Genomic DNA, 10,007 nt, shown 5'->3' on the forward strand with positions numbered 1-10,007 from the left:
AGAGGCAAGCCATCTCATTCTGCAGACTCAGCACTTCCTCAGGGACGCCTGAATCGCTCAGACGTCAAATGAGGCTCTGTACTCAATCACTTATGTGCCTACATTCAGCGCACTGGTTACACCTTCATTTCTACACCGTGATCAGGTGGTCAACATTCTCCTTCCCACTAGACTTTAGGCCTCATGCCTCCAGAGATGATGGTCTCTTTCCTCACCAGCCCCATTACAACTAATTATAGTAATTATACACACAAAATGGATACATGTCATGACAAAATAGAATACAGGAACTTAACATTCATCTAGACACCTTACCAATCATCAACCAAAAACACTTGAGGAGAGGGAGCTACGTCTCAACTGCACATGTACATACTTATTTTCCTTATCATTATTGCCAAAGCAGTGCAATATATCAAGTATTTACATAGAATTGATTTATATAGACTGCCAGGTCATTTAAGTAGTCTAGGGTTGGTCTAAAGTATACAGGGAGATGAGCCCCTTGATATGTCACAATGACACCATTTTACATAAGGGACTTGAGCACCCATGCATTTTGGTATCCCACTCCTGAAATAAATCCTCAATACTAAAGCATGATTGGACTTAAAAATCTCTGCCACATGAGGCCCAATAATAGGCTTCTTTGGAAAAAATGTTATAAAGTGAAAAGCATAAATAAAAGAATGGAAATAGAGCAAGAAAAGAAAATGCAAAATTCTTTGATGGATGTCAGAGTAAGATAGAAGTTTATTATTTGAACACCAACTTTGTGAAGAGAGAAATTTATGGGCATATAGTAACCAGCAAAACTGAAAACCAGATGTGTCCGCATCACCATGCTGCGTATGCACAGAGCAAACAAGACAGGGAAAAAGACAAAAGTGAAAGAAGGAAAGGCCAAGAGAGACCTCAGACAGAACCATATGAGATTGCCTCTTTTCCCAGGTTAAGATCAAGTATGAGCCATTTTATGTGATTTAACTCATCAGTAACGGCAACCGTAATGGCAGCTTAGTGCCTTCAGTATTCCAGATAATTGAAAAGTTGTCACTGAAGATTTGTGAGTGCATGTGTTGTTTCTGCACAGGCAGAAAAGGAGCTTAAAGACATTGTGTGCTTCATAAGAGGCCACACAACTGTGGTCTGGTGGAGAAAGCTTTAGAACATGCTCTGCCTTTACAAATATTATAAAGTCTCTTATTAAAAGGCAGAAAACTCATGAGTAAGAATTAACATCAAGGGCTAGGGTAATGGTTCAGTGATCAGGAATACTTGCTGTACAATCATGAAGATCTGAGCCCAAATCCCCAGTACTCACATAAAAAGCTGGAGACAGTCCCTTATGCCTGTAACTCCAGCACTGTGGAGCAGAGACAGGTGTATTCTGGGAACTCACAAGTCATCCAAGCAGGGGAAAATGGCAAAGTTTCAGTTTAGTAAGAAACTGTGTCTCCCTGAAATTAGGTAGATTGTGACAGAAAAGACAAGTAATTCCTCCTCTGGCTTCAACCTGTTCACGGGCACATACAAGATATCATACACTCATGTGCATGTACCATAAACATACACACCCCATACAAAGAATTAACATTAAATGCATCCATTATAACAATAAAACCAATGTTCCCTAATTATCTTGGAACAAAATCCAGTTTAATCTTGCCTACAGGCAATTATAAGATAAAATAACATGCCAAGTTTAAAATCAGACATTTAGATGAAGTCATTCCAGACATAGACAAACCACAATAAGAATTGGTAACATTAATTTGAACAAAAGGTAGAAAGTTCCTGATGCAGAGGATTGTTTTACACTGTATCTCACATTCTGTATTTAACAAAGAAATTGTTAGAAAGTAGTTGGCATTTGAGTCAGACAGACAGAAGACCACCTCAAAGGAACACTAAAGGGTCATTATTGGTCTATAACAGCTCAAGTAGGCTAATAGAGTCTAGAATTTATAAATATTAGTACTGTGGCCAGACTAATAAATATGTATTGTCGTTACCACCCAGAGAAATCAAGCTTCTTTTAAGCATTCAGGAAGCAGAAACCCTAATCCACAAGAAGTAAAAACTGTAATATCTACTTTGACTTAAAAGAATCCACAAAGCTTATCATGGGAAGTTCACATGCATAAGTGTCTATGATAGAGCAATCTTCAGGTGTGTCCTGCTGAGCCTCCCGAGGGAACCTCCATGAAGCCAACTGCCACAGAGAATGCCTATCCTTCCTGTACAGTTTTAAATTTTACAGCAAATAGCAATAACATAAAACAAAGACTCCAGGCTTACAGTCCACAGAGCAATCCCCTTCTGTGTCCTTAAATCCCCACTTTCAAATGGAAAATTCCTCTTCCCTCAAGAATGAGCAAAACTTAAAATAAAAATACTGCTGATAATTTCAAAAGTATTTAAGATGAAGTACTGTTCATCAAATATACTAATAAGCATGGCAAATGTCTATTCTTACATAATTTTGTCATTTAAAGAAAATAACTTCATTTCAACTCAAGAAAACAAAAACCTAAGTTCCATTTTCGTTTTCAAGAACCAACCTTCTTTGCCTCCAATGTCCCCTTCCTCTCCCAGCCCAGATGTCATTAAGTTAACTCAGCCCACCTGTCAAGTCACAGACACATGTTCCTCCATCTCAGGAGGAATGTCAGCCTGGCCTCTTCCTCTGAGCTTTTCTACCCTAACTCACATAGCTCCCCAAAGACCATCTCCTCCTTCGCTGGACTGTAAATATCATGAAACCAAGCTCTATCTTATTTATTCTAGCATGCTCAATGATCACAAATACATTTTTTATTTATTTGGGTATTTATCATAATGAAATTCATTCAATATTATATTTAAGAAACCGTTTCTGCCATGTGCGGTGTATTGTACTAGGCACAGGGCAAACAGCAGCAAACAAAATGAGAATTCTTTCTTAAGAATTTTGCCTTGGCTAAGAAGTCAGAAATGAAGAAAGGACTCTGAGGCAAGCTTGACACACAGGAAAGATCATTCTGTCTTACAGGCAGGCGATGAGGGAAGGTCTCAGTAAGAGGGTGGTGACCTTTGAGGCAAGACTGGGCGAGAGCATGGATTTAGATACCTGGGGAGAAAAATTTCTAGGCAGAGTCAACAGACAGCCCTGGAAGCTACAGTCTTTGTGTAGATAAGCTCAGGTGTAATGATGGCTTTGGATAGGGATAAATAACTCAGCAGCATGTAGCAATGGACCAAGAAGCACAAACCCGGAGACAGAAAAGAAGCAGGCAGAGAAAAGAGGTGATGATTAAATACAAAGCATATCACATGTCGTGACTATTACCCCTTTGCTAGAAATTTAATATGAAGTATTTTAATGGGTTGCACAGACAGTTTAGCTACAAAGCAAAATGTTAGTGAATATTCAGTAGGCCCTAATATTTTAAGAACTTCAGGGAATCATTCCAAAACATAATAAGGAAGTCTGGTTTTGATTTGGGTTTGGGAGACCATTCGGCCCAGGTTGGGTTCAAATTTGCTCTATAGCTAGAGATGATCTTGAGCCCCCGATCCTCCTGTTTCTGCTTCCCAAGGGCCAGGATTATAGATGAGAGCTACTATGCCCAGCACAGGAAGACACTATGGAGTGCTGAGACTACAGATGAGTCTCTTACTCACCCCAGATATTCCAACGTGTACTGTTCTCACTGCAGAGTGAAATAAGCATGAATTCCAACACAGGATTTGATCATTGTAAACAGGAATTGATCCCAGCCCATGTAAACAACAGAGGTGGACCAAGTCCTATTCCTTACCTCAATAGAGCAGTTTAGAATGACTTCCGTAGACTTTTCTGAAATGTCCATGGGAGCCTGTTGGAGTTACTAAGAGAACACCTCTGCCTATGTAGTTTTAGACATGTCTAGAACTAACAACCCCCACTGCAACCATCTCACACCCTGGTGCCCCATCTGGTAATGGCATCATAAAGACCATTTTAATTCTGTTCAAGACTGGCCCCATGCACACTAGCATGATTTGCCAGAAGCCGTATATTCCAGGCATCTTCTCCAAGCCTGTCACTCACTCGAATTCCTTCTGGGCCTTCCTTCTGACTCTTAGGCACTGACCTGACACCAGCATCCAGCTGCTGTACCAATCACTCAACTACTTCAAGGCAGGCAGGGCTCACCCTCCACCATCAGAAGTGTGTGGAGAACTCTGTGTAAACTTTGGTTTGGAATATTTATCACTGGCTCCCTGATCTGAGTCATCTTTGACCGTGTCTTTCCATGTTTATAATCTAATTGAGGCAAGACCTGTGCTTTTTTGGCTGCTGTTTAATTTTTCTTTCTAAGTGTTCTCAGGCACGCATGAGGATCCAGAGTCCTCTTACATATGCATGAAAGTTAACTGACAGGCTCTCAGATAAAAATGCCTTGAAAGAATATGTTGCTGAATCTGGAGAAGTCAGTCAGCTTGTCCTGGCCTTTGAACCTTTGTGTCTTGTGTCTACTCAGAGAGGAAGCCAAGGGCTTCTCTGTGGATCTGCACTAGAGAGTGGGGCAGGGTGAATGCTTCCTTTTCTCAACATGACAATAATCCTTTTCCCAACAAATCACAGTCCAAGGAGGCAAGCAACCCCTTGACAAAAGGCAATTCTGCTTCAGCTGAGCTGGGCTCCTCCAAGAGAACTCACGACCCTTATCATCCCCTGATTAGACTTCTAAGGAGGTGGGGGAAGGAGTCTTTGTTTAATGCTCTTACAGGGCAACCTGCCTATAATGAATAACTCCACCTGTCTCCTCCATTCCCCAAGTGGTTCCAGGCCTTCCCCTGGTGCCTCATTTTCTACCTAACAAAAGGCTCACAGATGCTTAGCACATGTTCCCAAACGCCCCTCCTCCCCTTGCTTGAGACCCAGGGGCAGCAGAGCCCTTGTAGAAAGAACACACCCTGCAATGGCATTATTCATTTTGACTGTCACACAGCTGGAAATGGTTTTCTGTTTCCCCTTTCATAAGAGTCATTCCAGTCACTGACAAGAGCTCTCTACTGGATGAAGTCAGGCTGTGTTTAAAAAGAGCCCATGCATTCTGGCCTCTGCTTGTCACTTTGGATGGCAACGTTCGGTACAGCCTGGCTAAGACAAGGGAGAACAGAGATGAATAGAGACAAGCTGGCACAATTGCACACAAATATATAAAAAATATAGCCATGCATGCAAGCAAGCACATACAGTGTTCTAGGCTTGAGTAATCCAAGGCCAAAAATAGAAGGTTGTAGAACAAACTGACAACAACTTAGTTACCTCAGATAAGCAGCTGACGAGGCAGAGGTCTTGTCTCTTACTGTAGACCTATGTGTACTGTTCGGATGACTAAAAAAAAAAAATCTACTTTTACAAATAGATACAGTGCTGGATGCTTTCTATAATGTTTGTATTCTTAAGTGATAGCAACAAGACTTTAAAAGTCAAACACCAGACTCTGAAATTTCTAGGAAGACAGCCATAAACTGAACATAGAAATTCACAAATTGGGTCAAAAGCAGGAATATCCAGAAGGGAATGGAAGCAAGCCAAGGCCACAGACAAGACCCTGGGTCTGGCACTATATTTCTCCAACTTGGAGTTAAATCTTGGTGAACTATCTTTCTTTTATAAAATGAAGCCCTGAATACCAGGCTCCAACTCCTTCACTGAGGGAAACCCTGAGGACTTTGTAAGTACTGAGAAATCGAAGAAAAAGTCAAAAGTTGAGTGAGAGAGAGAGAGAGAGAGAGAGAGAGAGAGAGATCATGATAGAATACCATCTCCGTGTCAGAAAAGGCCTTACACAGCTTGTTTCCAACTGTTCCCCAACTTTGGATGGACATTTAGCAAATGCCTACTGTACATGAAATGAATGAATGAATGGATGGATGGATGGATGGATGGATGGATGGGTGGGTGGGTGGATGGATGAGCCATAGATACGGGATTAAATGAAGGGCCCATGAGAATAGAAACTAAACTTGAGAAGCAAATCATATCAGTACATGTTCCTGTTTCACAGATGTAGAAAGAAAAGCCTTTTGACTTACCGAGCCCAGCTCCAGACCTCCTGACTCCCTGGTTTGATCCCCTTTGTTCTCAGGCTCGCTTATCTTCTCCTACTGTCCTTCCAGAGTCTAATCTCCCATGGTTCCTCCCAGGTCTTCCACATCTTCACTTCCACTGCCTTGACCCTTGACTTGGGAGCCCCTGCTCCTTAGCCTTCTATGGCCCCGTAGTACCAGAAGTCCATCATTCAGAGACCTCACTAGCTTCTCCTTAGGGGTGGAGGGAACCTGAATTGTTCATTTATGTCTATCCCTGGTACTTAGCACGAGGCCTGCATGCATCGACAGTCAGTTACATACTACTGGGCTTGGGCAGATCTTGCTTTTGCTGCCCGGCATCCTTCTCCCTCCAAAAAGCCAGGACTATCCTTTACTGGGACAGAAACTCACTGAAGAGTTAGGAGAATCACTGGGATACAGGGTGACCAAGATAGGAACACTAATCTGAGCCATCGTTTCAAATTTAGATAATGGGGGAAAAAATCCCCTCAAGTGTGTAGTAGCTCATCCAAACACTCGGGATGTTGAGACAGGAATGGTTTGCTGTGAGTCAGAAGCCAGGCTGAGTTTCATAGTTCAGGCTAGCCTGGGCTACAGTATAAGATCCTGTCACAGAAGGCAGGAAATGGGAAGCGCTGGAGTAAGTGGAAAGGGAGGGTACCAAGCTTGCTGAGGAGAATGGTTCCCAGAAGCAGCCCTTGCTGAAGCTTACCCCTCGGAATGCACGGGCACACAGAATGTCCACGACAGACAAGATGTCCTTTAAATGACAGTTACAACCTAAGCAGAGATCCAAAGCCGCATGTTCCCAGCCAAGCTTTCCCTTTCTTTAGAGGAAGAGACTGGTTTTGAAGGCATTTTCCTTTATTTCCGTGCTACCACAAGCGCATCCTGGCCTCCCCGACTCGGGCTTGTACATGTTTGTTTTAGCACTGAACTAAAGTCAAGAGTCTACCCGGTCATTATATCACTTTTTTAAACAGTACCACAAAAAGAAAATAAATTATAACCTAAATCCATGGATGCATTAAAATAGTCCCCTTTCATTTTCAGAAGGGGGGAGGGGAGCCCTGACTTTGAGGTGAACATCAGGATTAAAGCTTCCTTAGCACTGACTGGGGGTGGGTGGAGTCCCTGTGCCACAGGCACAGAAGAGAATGTCCCTGGGCCTGGTGCAGCAAGCTGGTCGTGTAAGAACAAACACTATAGTGAACTCACAGTAACTTACCAGGACAAAGAACCAAGCCATTGACATACAATTCATCACTCGCTAAAAGGTGACCTCTTGAGAAACCCTAAAATAAAGTACATCAGCCTTGGGCTTCGTAAATTAATTAACTAGTTGACTATTTTCTTTAACCATGCCAAACCGAAGTCCCCATACCTTGCAAAAACTTTTAAAAAAAATTAAATAAACAAATTAATTGAAAGCAACTAAGAGGATCATGCATTAAATTATATCCAGAAGATAATAAAATGCTGACCAAATCTCTTTTAATGATCTGTCGTCTTAGCCTCTCTAAACTCAGGGGTAATTCAAAGTCTTTACCCAAATCAGCTTGACATGAGGCTGAAAACTCATGTATTCTCACCAGTCACACAAAAGCAGAGGGCAGGAGAGGGGTCCTGCACTCTTCAATGGAATGCCACCAAGACAGAAGACAGAAGGAGCTAACTGCTTCAGAGATGAAAAACTAAAATCAGTACTTACTACTCTACTAGTTACTCTGAGCAAGGAACTTCTATTGGAGTATTGGAAGTTAAACTACGAAGGAGTCTTAGAGATCTACTCCCCCACTCCACCCCACCTCCATCCTTTAAATGATGTATTAACTCTATTTCTGCACTAATAACAACCCTCTCTGGTCTGCACTACACATAGTCCACTCTGTGGTTAAGATACTATGTATAATATAAACAGGGTCAAGAACGCCAGTTGTGGAGAAGAGTTTAAGTTAGCATTAGCCAGCAGGCTACCCCAAACAGAAAATGAAAACATCCCATGGCCAGCATTCTGTCTACAGAGTGACTTCAAACACACATGCTCAAAAGACCCCACAAGACCCTGTGCAGCCCAGGAGCCTCATCCGTTTTTACTAAATTAAGTTTCCCAAAAGGAAGCTATCATTTGGATGAGGTAAGGGAGGAAGAAATGACACGCAGATTGTTCTAGAAGCTTTACATAATAGCATTAAAGAAATTGCCAATGGTGCCACACAACTTACTAGCCATGCTTTTCCAACAGAACATAGGGGGACACTCATTCAGTCATCCCTCAAACATTTTACCTCTGCTCTGCTGCTAACTGGTATGACTTGGGGGTGGGGGGATGTCTCAGGCATCTTGGGGCTAAATAATGACAAGCCATAACTCCTTAAAGTAACATCCAGGCCTTCTCCACCGCCACCAAGGACCATGACAAGCACCTCTCAGGTCTTCACTGTCCCCATCAATCTTTGAGCAATGCTGATTGTTTCCTCCACAGTTGGGATTTCAGGTTCTGCTCCCAGCGTGTCAAGGTTCTTAAGACTTCTCTATCAGTACATAGTGAAGCAATATGGCACACATTCGATCTTCACTATCCACACCACAGCTATTTGTATTCCCACCTTCTGCACTTCAGCTTTGACTAAACCTTGCTCTCCATTTTCCTCATATCTGTTACAACAAGAATTCAATTTGTCTCCTCTCCCAGCATTTAACATCCCTGACAGATATTTAAACACGGACACAATAGAGCCTTTCGAATTATCATCCTTTGCAATAAGTAAGAAACCAGACAGAAGTAAGATGCTGATTTAGCAAAGCCAGAGCTGACTTAGGGGTCCGTTTTATGACGTTATACCTCACTTTCAAAGTAAACCCTGTCCCTCACATGGGCAGGCTTGATGATACCAAGGAAGAGAGAGGGGAAGGAAAGAAAGAAGAAAAGGATATGAGGGAAGAAAAGGAAAGAAAAAAGGGCAGGGGAGGAAGGCAAGGAGAGGGAAAGTAAAAAGACAGGAAAGGAGAGAGGGGTAAGGATGCAAGGAGGAGGGAAGGGGAGGAAGGGAGGGAAGAGAGCAGATTAGGAGGAAGAAGAGGGGAGGAGGAGAAGGAGGGAGGGAGAAAGAGGGAAGGATCGAAGGAGGGACTGAGAGTGGGTGGCCACACATTAAGCACAGACATTAAAAACTTGACCTTAAACTAAACTTCTAAAGACATTATGAGTCAAATATTTGTAACTTCCCACTGAAATCATGGTGTGTTCTGTTCCGAGCACAAATTTTTATACCAAGTGTCTGAAGTGATCCCTTATCCTAAAAAAAAAAAATCACAAGCTTCAGACTGAATGTTATTATGCCCTCAAATACTGGGGAACCAGGATTTATTCTTCCCCCAAATGTCCCACTAGGTCAAACAATAGATTCTGTAAAACCCAATATCTATGATAGAATCTGAAAAACAAAATCAAATTACATTCTGGAAAGTACTAACTCTAAATGAAAACAGAAGTCTCTGAAATGCTGCTGCTTACGTTTCCACTTCTGTGATTTCTTTAACCATCATTCACAGGGATGCTGAGCCTTGGGTGGCAGTGGCAGCTCCCCTGAGCTGAGGATGCAAAGGGCAGGGTGGGAGGGCAGGTGGTGCCTAGTAGAAGTCAGACCACAAGAATTGCTTAGTCCTCATGTCAGTTTTAGGCAGCCTCGCAGAATGGCAGGAGAAGAAAATATTGTTGGTCCCCTCGTGGGGGAAAGAAAGGAAGAAAGAGAAAGAAAAAAGAAAGAAAGAAAAAAGAAGGGAGAGAGGGAGGGAGAGAGGGAAGGAAGGAAGGAAGGAAGGAAGGAAGGAAGGAAGAAAGAAAGAAAGAAAGAAAGAAAGAAAGAAAGAAAGAAAGAAAGAAAGAAAGAAAGAAAGAAAGAAAGAAAAAGACT

The 10,007-nt window shown here is 42.3% G+C and overlaps 1 protein-coding gene across 9 annotated transcripts in view; it reads right to left on the reverse strand.

Annotated features, from left to right (window-relative positions):
• Window positions 1-10,007, reverse strand: part of Lpar1 (lysophosphatidic acid receptor 1) — a 161,986-nt gene that overhangs the window by 100,858 nt on the left and 51,121 nt on the right. Inside the window, exon 2 of one of the 9 annotated variants that reach the window (XM_028779924.1) lies at window positions 5,300-5,368. The exons of the other annotated variants lie outside the window; for them this stretch is intronic. The gene's annotated coding sequence lies outside the window, so the exon portion shown is untranslated. The remainder of the gene's footprint in view (window positions 1-5,299; window positions 5,369-10,007) is intronic. 9 annotated transcript variants of the gene reach the window in all.

Source organism: Grammomys surdaster, unplaced genomic scaffold, assembly GCF_004785775.1.
Source record: "Grammomys surdaster isolate TR1022 unplaced genomic scaffold, NIH_TR_1.0 363, whole genome shotgun sequence".
In the NCBI taxonomy this organism is placed as follows: domain Eukaryota; kingdom Metazoa; phylum Chordata; class Mammalia; order Rodentia; family Muridae; genus Grammomys; species Grammomys surdaster.